The sequence below is a fragment of the Lepus europaeus genome, chromosome 3 (assembly GCF_033115175.1).
Source record: "Lepus europaeus isolate LE1 chromosome 3, mLepTim1.pri, whole genome shotgun sequence".
NCBI classification, from domain to species: Eukaryota; Metazoa; Chordata; class Mammalia; order Lagomorpha; family Leporidae; genus Lepus; species Lepus europaeus.
The window spans coordinates 147018116-147028072 of record NC_084829.1 but is presented as its reverse complement, the minus strand read 5'-3'; the positions used below and the strand labels follow the sequence as shown (position 1 = coordinate 147028072).

The window sequence follows — 9957 nt, the reverse complement described above, 5'->3', positions numbered from 1 at the left end:
CCAAAGTATAAATGTTGAGTTATTAGGTACACACTCACTGATTGCCTAATATTTTCCGGAAGTTAATTTACAGGCTTTTGTAAACCCTTACAGAGTTATACCAAAGTTAACTAAGCGAAAGTTTCCTTCTATAAGAGGTGGGAGGAGAAAACAAACACTTTAAAAACTAAAATGAAGGAAGGCCAGCTTCAGCACAATTTTCATTTAAAAATATTTCCTCACATTTCCTTCGTAAATCTTAACAAATATTTTTTAAGAGAGGCAAGCTTCATTCGCACCTAATAAGTCGCTTCTTCCTTGAAGTAATTAAGAGGATAAGTTTTGGAGAATTCTTTTCTGCCTTCTTATTAAAGATACAAATGATTTAACTATCTCTTGCTTCCGGCGGCAAGGAGAACCCCGCCCCTGCGATGGGGGTCCCCGCCTATATTTGCTTAGTGTCCCGCCTCTTTCTTCTGGACGTCAGCCAATCCTGTCTTCATTAATGTGCGGCATAGCTATCGCGAGACTCCAACTGTACTTGCGCAAAAGAGGCTCTAGAAGGCGAGACGGGAGGGAAGGGGCGGGGCGCCCGACGTGCGCGTTCACCTCGACCTCACGCTCCTGCGCGCGCCCGGCAGCTAAGCGCTGTGGCTTCTGGGCCCCGGGGGCCGCAACACAACATACTACGCGCGTGCCCACTTAGGACGGATGTTCCGTGCGTAGCGAATGAATGCCTGGACTCTGAGGGAGCATTAGCGGGTTCCGGACCGGGTGCACACCCACTCAAGTATTTGGAGAAGCAGCTTGGGTGAGCGCTTGGGTGATGGAGGGTCAGAGGTCAGAGGTCGGGGGAGGAAGATGTCTCCGGCCTCTCCGGACACAGGAGGGAGGACGGGGGTTGTCCTGGAGCCGGGGTAGCTTTTGGATGGAGAGGAAGCCGCTGCGCCAGTCTCCTGGCGTCCCCGTCCCCGGCTCGCGGGCCTCGGGCCGCCGCGGCTTTCCTAAAGGCGGGGGCGGTGGGGAAGGAGGTTCTGCTGCTCCCGATGGACTGGGGCCTGCGGTGTGTTGTGCGGGGAGTCCCGCTCCAGTGTCCATCGTCGCGCCCCTCGGCCTCGCCGCGGTCGGCCGCTGACAGCGCGGCTCCGACTCTTGGAACCGCTTTTGGGTCTTAGGGGAGATAACCGAGCGGGGATCCCGTTGCACGTTTCCACACCGAGAAAGATGTTAGGTTTATGAACGAAGACGATTGTCACTGTCTATCTTAAATGATCATTCAGCTTCTGTCTTTTCCCAGGAAGCTTAATACAAGGTAGAAATCTTCGTTTGGCGTTTTCCTAGTTGTACTTAAATTGATTTGGGGCTGTAACGGAACAAAATGAAATAGTTTTAAAGTCGTTACTGCTATTTTAAACAATTCCAGTGGGCAGTAAGCAGGAGCGGTGGAACTCCCCTGGATAGAAACAATACACAGTATCTATGCCATCACTGAAAGGGGTGCTTGGCTTGTGATCAGGGACCCTGCGGGAAGCTGAGCAGTATTGGGATAACCTGCACTTCCTAGAGGTTTCAAGGACCGGTTAACGAAATAAGCCCGACATTGAGAGTCCAGTGGTTTGCTCTTGAAAGATACTATTATCGTTTGCCCAGCTCAAAATGAGTGGACTTACACTACTATTAAACCAAATATTTTATTAAGAGTTTCAGTTAGCAGAATTTGGGGGATGCAGTCTGCTGGTGACAAAGCTTGTTAGTAAGACATTTTTCAAATTTATATCTAATATTAATTTAGAGTTCAGTAGATGAGAATACTCTCAATTAGCCTGAGTAATCAACACAGAAAAGAAAAAGATTGTGATACTGCTAGGGCATTAAGAGCTTTTCAGGTTTCAGAAATAATTGGACTTCTCTTGCATAAAGCAATGCTGTGAACCTCAGTGTGGCAAATGCAGACTTCTTGGTGCCTTGATAGCCCAAACCCAGGTCTACCATGGATTTGTTTTAATTCAGGATTTGTATGTGTCTTAATGAAGAGGTAATTTGGAGGGAAGGGAATCAAAATTTAAGTTTATTTGAGATTCATTTGTTGTCTTAGTAATGTAAACATTTGCGTTTATTTTTCTAGCACCCTGTGTTTTGCTGGAGATACTTCACTCAATGTTCTCTGCCTCATTTTGGGCCATAAACAAGAAAGCAAAGTCTCATAATACTTGTGGTCTTCTAGAACGTAAATAAGAGATTTCTCCTGAAAACAATATAAGCAAGTCCTTTAGGTCCTTAAAATAGGGAAGATATTCAGGAAGTTAGAGATCTTTGTCTCACCTTATATTTTGTATCATTTACATCCTGACTCCGACCTGGCATTGAAGGTACAACACTGAATAGGATACTGTTCCTGCCCAGTTTTCAGGTAGTTCAAAAGGAACACTATAGCCTTTGGGATCAAGTAGTAGATACCTTTAACTCAACTTCTGTGGTCATAAAAGGCTCTCAGGGAAGATTGGGTCCAGATCAATAACTTTGCATAATTACATTTTACACAAATGTTGATACTTGCAGAAGAGAAAGAAGTAGAACCTTAAGATATGTGATCCTTGAGCTCTGAAGAAAACCTGAAGGATATGGGATATGGCTAAAATATACAGAATCTCACCAGTACTTGACTTATTTTGCCAATTTTCATTTTGGGTATAAGTATCTTTGACTAAATAATATTTCCTTTGATTCAAGAAATTATCCCTGGATATTGATCAAAAACCATATTGGGAAGTGGGAGCAAATATTACAAATATTTGTTGAGAACTGAACAAAGGGAGGGCTTTGCTGGAAACGCTGGTATTTACTTTTCCCAACTTACAATATATCAATGATAATTACCCTAAGGCTCTAATGATAGAAGAATCAGGTTGAAAGCAAACATTATTGCAAATAATAGCACTGTACATAATTTCAAAGATACTGGATGAGTCTTACCAGAGGACATAAAAAAAATTGAAGGAGTATGTTCTGGTTCAATCATACCTGTTAAAAGATTGTTTTAAGAAATATAGCACATATTTTTTCTACTCACATTCCTTTGGCTAGAACTGGTAATGGGACCATAACTAAGCCAGGCAGCCATTTTTTCTAATATTGTCTCTTTTGGGAGGAAAAACAATGATTTTAGTAGGTTTCTGGTTATCCATAACAAGGCTTCTCAAACTTGGCTGAGTGCTGGAAATGATGGGATTAGTTTCTGTGCCCTACTCCCAGATATTCTGACTTTGAGCACAACATGGACATTGAGATTTTAAAAATTCTTTAGGTGATTCTAACATTCAGCCAAATTTGAGAAGCAGTGATCCTGCCAAATAAGTTTGGTTCTCATGGAATACAGTTTTGTGCATTCTCAGGATAGTAACTGAGAGCAGCAACCACTTAGTGAATGCATGCTAAATTCCTAGTACTGTGTTGTTCTACCCAAGTTATTTTTTATGCTATTTAAAAAAAAATTATTTAAGGTATACAAATTTCATGTATTTCTACCCAAGTTATTTTGAACACAGTCTTACTATCATCCCCATTTTTAAGATGTAGAAACTGGCATGGAAAGGTTAGATAGTATTCCAGTGCTACACGGTTAGTAAAGGCTAAGGCTGGGATTGAGTCTTAGATTTCAGAGCTTTTTTCTTTAAGACTCACTGCTTTGCAGATATGAGACTATAGCTGGTTGCTTTTTGGGCTTTCAGTTAATGAGTCCATAGCTACCATGCTACTAATATAATTATAGTTGGTGTGATGCATTTTCTAAGTGGCCAGTTTACTTCCTACTCCCTCCAACACTCTATCCATGCTTTTTGCTATGTGCAGTTCCACCCCGTAAAGTAGACTGTATTTTCCCACCTCTTGACATTGGGTTCATTGATACGAGTTGCTGTGGCTTATGAAACCTGACTGGTTTTGATACCAAGCATTTTGAAATGTACTTGTGTAATTGGATTTTCACTCTTACACCTAAAACTGCATTTCCTTATGAACTCTCCTCCATTACTTTGTTAGTCTCAAAAAGAGAACACATCAAGCAAAGGCAAACTTCTCCTCTAGAAACCTGACCTAGAGGAACTGACATGCAGATCTGTGAGTCTCAAAGCAATGAGCTGTGGGGTGCTGTGTTATACTACAGGTCTGTGGCAGTTAACTGTAAGCTTGTATAGACTAACTCAAGAGTTTAAGCAAAGTGGCCCAACACAAGTATTCCAACTTGTGTTCTGAGAACTGCATAACAATAAACACTTAGGAAGTTAAAGGCTTTCTACATTATTCTTCCAAAATAAGAAAGAGGAAATTCTTAAAAAGTAGTTAACCGTAGCCAGAGATTGGTTATAAGCTGTCACCTATACAAGCATAAATCAAGTGCTGACATTGGAATTCCCATAGTTGACCTAGACTAGCACTATTTGGTAAACTTTTGCTATTATGTGAACGTTCAGTATTTGTGCTGTCCAATATGGTAGCCCCTATTTGCAAATGATTATTGAGTGCTTGAAGTAGGACCACTGAGACTGAGGAACTAAGTCTATCAGACTTAGTTTTGTTTAAAGCTAAATAGTCACAAGTAGCTAGTTGATACCCAATTGTACTTCAGCTAATAATAGATAGAAGCTACTTCTTCGGAACTGCCAAGGAAACCATCCTCCTTTGGGTCACAGGCCTACCATATTCCTAAATAAAAGAAAGATTCTGTCAGCAAGGAAGAGGTATAGATCTTGGATAAGTAATATTATGGCAATTTCTTTTGTGGTTGCAGGCCTATTCAGTGTTTCTATTTCTTGGATTAGATTTGAGCATTTATATGTTGTTAGGAAATTACTCATTTTATCTAGGTTTGTCAGGTGCATTAATATAAAGCTATTGTTCATTGTTAAGGTATAATTTACATATAATAAAATTTGACAATAGTAAGTGTGCAATGGTGAGTTTTGGAAAAGTATACAGTCATATAACCACCAAATATATAGAACATTTCTTACACTTCAAAGCTTTCTCTCTGGCTCCTTTGTGTCAGTCTCCTCTTCTCACTTCCTGACTTTGGTAACCATTAATTAACTTTCTAGGTTTTTTCCTTTTCCATAATTTTATGTAAATGGGAACACACAGTATTCTCTCATATCTACTTTCCTTTACGTACAATAATGCTTTTAAAATTTACCCATGTAGTTTTATGTATCAGTACTTGTTTTTTATATGATAGGATAGTATTCAATAGTGTGAATATGCCACAATTTGTTTATCCATGCATCAGCTGGTGAACATTTGTGATGTGTCCACTTTGGGGCTTTTATTAATAAAGCTGTTAATACTCAAGTTTAAATCTTTCTGTGGCTTTTTTGTGTTTTTATTTCTCTTGGATAAATATCTAGGAGTAGGATTACTAGGCAGCATAATAAATGCATATTTTATTTTTTTAGAATCTGACAGACTTCCAAAATTAGTATGTTACATTGACATGTTTGAGAGTTTATATCTGGTTGCACTATTCCCTCGGTCTTTACCATTCTCATTATGACTTGTGAGTCAAATTTGCCTTGTGTTACTGACTGATGATGGTAAAGATATTTTTCGTGTTCTTAATTGCCATGTACAGCTCATCCTTGCTGAAGTGTCTTATCAAAATTTTTGTCCATTTTTCAAAATGAATTTGGTTGTCTTACTATTGACATGTAAGAGTTCTTTGTATATGCTGCCAAAAAAAAAAAAAAAAAATCCTTCATGAAATACTTACTTTGCCATTATTTTCTCCTGTCTCTCGCGTTCTGATTTCCCTAACAGTATTTTTTAAAAGGGTGAACTATTTAAATTTGATAAAGCTAATTTATTATTTTCTACATAGTCTCTCTTTTTTGTGTACTATTTAAAAGTTTTATCTTCTTATTCTGAGTAATATAATCCCATTTAGATAGTTTTCCCTATTTACTTCTGGAGGTTTTGATGTTTTAGCTTTTAAAAAAAAAAAAAACGATTTATTTATTTTACTTGAGGGTCAGAGTTAGAGAAGGAGAGGCAGAGAGAGAGAGAGAGAGAGAGAGAGAGAGAGAGAAGTCTTGCATCCTCTGGTTCACTCCAATTGGCCGCAACATGCAGAACTGTGCTGATCTGAAGCCAGGAGCCAGGAGATTCTTCTGGGTCTCCCACGCGGGTGTAGGGGCTCAAGGACTTGGGCCATCTTCTACTGCTTTCTCAGGCCATAGCAGAGAGCTGGATCAGAAGTGGCACAGCCGGGTCTCAAACCTGCGCCCATATGGGATGCTGGCACTGCAGATGAGGCTTTACCCACTATGCCACAGTAAAGGCCCCTATTTTAGCTTTTATATTTTAGTTTATGATCTATCTTGAGTTAATTCTTTAAAATATTGTGAGGTATAGCTCTAGGTTCTTTTTTTTGTATATGGGTATACTTTTATTGAAAGGGATACATTCATGTTTTCTCCTTTGGCTGCCTTTTTTCAAAAATAAATTGATCATGTATATGGGAATCTTACAGAGCACTTTTGTTGTCGTTCTGTTGACGTCTATGTCTATAGCATTGTTATACTTTTGATTACTGTTGACCTAAGTCTTGGAGTCAGTGTTAGCCATTTGACTATACTTTCTTTTTTCCCAAAATTATTTTGAGTCTTCTAGGAAACATGTTAGGATTTTGAATGGGATTGCTTTGACTCTACTGGTTGGTATTGAGGAGTTGACATCTTGATATTTTGAGTCTTCAGCTCATGAGCATAGTACATAGTATAGCTCTATGATTGTCCATTATACTGTTTTCTCTGTTTTTGAAAGCTTTCAGAACAAAATGTGTTAAAATTTCAGAAAAGGTAGTCAGTTATCTTTTAAAGAAATTAAAAGCAAATATTATATTTACATGTGTATTTTTCATTTATGTTTTTTAGTCCTATGTTTAGCACCAGATTTCCATCTAATACAGTCCTTCTACCTGAGAATTTATTCTTGATTTTCAGGGAACAATTCTTGGCTTTTGTCTTCCTTTTTGAAAGATTAATAAATCTGTGGGCCAGTGCTGCGGTGTAGCAGGTAAAGATGCTGCCTGCAGTTCAGATAACCCATATAGGCGCCAGTTCAAGTCGTGGCTACTCCACTTTCAATCCAGCTCCCTGGTAATGCTCCTGGGAAAGCAGCAGAAGATGGTCCAAGCCCTTAGGCCCCTGCACCTGCATGGGAAACCTGGAAGAAGCTCCTGGCTTTGGATCAGCCCAGCTCCAGCCGCTAAGGCCATTTGGGGTGTGGGCCAACTGATGGAAGATTCTCTCTCTCTCTCTCTTTCTGCCTCTGCCTCTCTGTAACTCTGCATTTCAAATAAATAAATAAATCTTTTTTAAAAAAGGTTAATAAATCTTTAACAGAAAAATAATTCTGGGTTGGTTGGGAGAAATATCTAAAACATAGAGATTAGGGCTAATCTGGAGAGATGTTCTCACTTTTTAGCAATTTAATTATGACTTGCCTTACTGATTGTCCTTGTAGTTGCCCTGATTAGGTTTCATTGCCTTCTTGGGTTATAGATTGATAATTTTCATCAAGTTTGGAAAAGTATTCGTGCATGATTTTTTTTTTTCCAGGTATTTTTTGTGTTCTTCTCTCCCTTTTCCTGTTGAGATTCTAGTTCTCTGCATGTTAAATTGCTTAACATTGTCTAGTAGATCTCTAATGCTCCATTTATTGTTTTTGCTATCTGTTTATCCCTCTACCTCATTTTTGGTAGTTTCTGTTATGGCTAAACTTACTCTTTTTTTTTTTTTTCTTTGCCATGTATGTATCTGCTGTTGATCTCATGCTTTCTTGTACCTTCATGAACATATTGAGAATATTTACAATTTGAATATTTGCATCTTCTAATGATATTTGTATTATTTCTGGATCTTTGATATTTTTTCTTTCTCTCATGGGCCTTTTCTGTTTCTTAATATGTTTAGTAATTTTTCATTTGATACTAGGCATTTAGGTTAATTTTGGGAGGGTTAGGCTTTGTTCAAAGGGGAAGTTATATTATTTGAGATTAATTTGACCCCTTGTTTTTAAGGTTTACTAGGATGGGTTCAGAACATATTAGTTTTTTTGGGCCTGCGCTGTGGCTCACTAGGCTAATCCTCCGCCTTGCGGCGCCGGCACACCGGGTTCTAGTCCCGGTTGGGGCACCGATCCTGTCCCGGTTGCCCCTCTTCCAGGCCAGCTCTCTGCTGTGGCCAGGGAGTGCAGTGGAGGATGGCCCAAGTGCTTGGGTCCTGCACCCCATGGGAGACCAGGATAAGTCCCTGGCTCCTGCCATCGGATCAGCGTGGTGCGCTGGCCGCAGCGCGCCTACCGTGGCGGCCATTGGAGGGTGAACCAACGGCAAAAGGAAGACCTTTCTCTCTGTCTCTCTCTCTCACTGTCTACTCTGCCTGTCAAAAAAAAAAAAAAAAAAAAAAAAAGAACATATTAGTTTTTTTGTCTAAACTTTCAGTCTGTTAGCCTAAGACTAATTTGGGTCGAATAGTAAGACATATCTCACTTTTGAGAACTCTACACATTTCCTCCTGTATTAGGAGGTCTTTCTACAAACTGTTTGCAGTCATATATGAACTCCAGGAATTGTTCTACCCTTTTCTGTTTTTTTCCTCCAACTTTGAATATTTGCCACACACACAAATTCAAAGCAGTCTCTTAGAGACCTGAGGAACTTCTCTGCACATGTCCAGAGTCCTCTCTTTATGTGCGGATCACTTCTCTCTGGTATTTTGCCTCACAAATTCTGAATTCTGTCTCTTTAACTTTGAGTTCCTCCCTCCCTCTGCTGTGTGTGGAACATTTTTTCCTAGGGATAAGCTAGGCAAGGATTTTAGTATTTAAACCGTCTTTGCTTGGAACTGAGGAGTTTTGCAGGATTGGAACTTTCAGTGCTAGAACAGGCAAAGTCCCTGGCAAATCGGCAAAGACTGATTAATCCAGCTGGTGCTATATGAGACTTCATTTATTTGACCTCTTTCAGGGATCACTGTAACAGTTATAATGTAGTAATACCCATCCTGCTGTTGAGTCACTGGCCAACTTTTTGTCGTTCAAATTTCAGTAATATGGTTTGTTTTTCTAAAATTGGTCAGCATTTTTTATAGCTGTCTTATGTATTGTCACTTCCTGCTTCTGTTTCATAAAGACAGTATGCTATCTCCCTAAGGAAATGATGATGTTGAATATATATATTGTAAAGTATTATTAACATGCACCGTTTGTTTCTTGAGTGGAAGTTTGTTGATTTTTTTCTCATTTTGGAGATCCCTAAATGATTAGTTCTTGTGAGATCATCTTTGCAGTTCAGATTCCCTGCTTCACCTTTCCCTGTCTGCTTGTACAGCTTACTCAAATGGAAGATCAAGAACAGGTGCTAGAATTTGTTTTCTGCTGTGTTCAATGGAGTGGGGATTGGTGAGACTCCTGCATAGGCAGAGTCTTCTTTTCTTTTGTGGTTAGTAACAAAGGACATCTCTCCAGTTTGGGCACTGTTCCTATTGGAAAATAGATAATTCTATCACAGCTGCCTTGCCTTTAGGAGAGAGAGGGTGGGTAAGGGCCTGGAAAGTAACACTGCGCTACTGTACTCTTACCTCTGTTTGTGACCCCAGGCCCATTTGTGTTTCACCTCCAGCTCCACCACCACTGAGAATGAAAGCCCTTCTTATGATGCTCCTATCTTTTACAATAATACATTCCTGCTGTTACTTAGCTTTTAAGTCTGATTCTATCTAAATTGTTCTTTAGAAATTCTTAAGTTTCTGGTCAATTGAGATCTTCCTAATTTAAATGAACTGTGCATTCCTTAATTGTTTCTTTAAATAGAGGAACCATTTGGATATTTGTAACAACATTCATGAGCCATACAAAATTAGCAACTTAAAAATTGGCCTGCTATAGATTTGATGAACTTGGAATCCCACCTGCGGTTGCCTTGGC

The 9957-nt window shown here is 39.4% G+C and overlaps 1 protein-coding gene across 3 annotated transcripts in view; it reads left to right on the top strand.

Moving 5' to 3' along the window:
- Positions 1-620: 620 nt before the first annotated feature.
- The window catches only part of SHPRH (SNF2 histone linker PHD RING helicase), a 109112-nt gene continuing 99775 nt past the window's right edge, over positions 621-9957 (top strand). For all 3 annotated transcript variants that reach the window (XR_009865526.1, XM_062186888.1, XM_062186886.1), the window contains exon 1: positions 621-790. The gene's annotated coding sequence lies outside the window, so the exon portion shown is untranslated. The remainder of the gene's footprint in view (positions 791-9957) is intronic.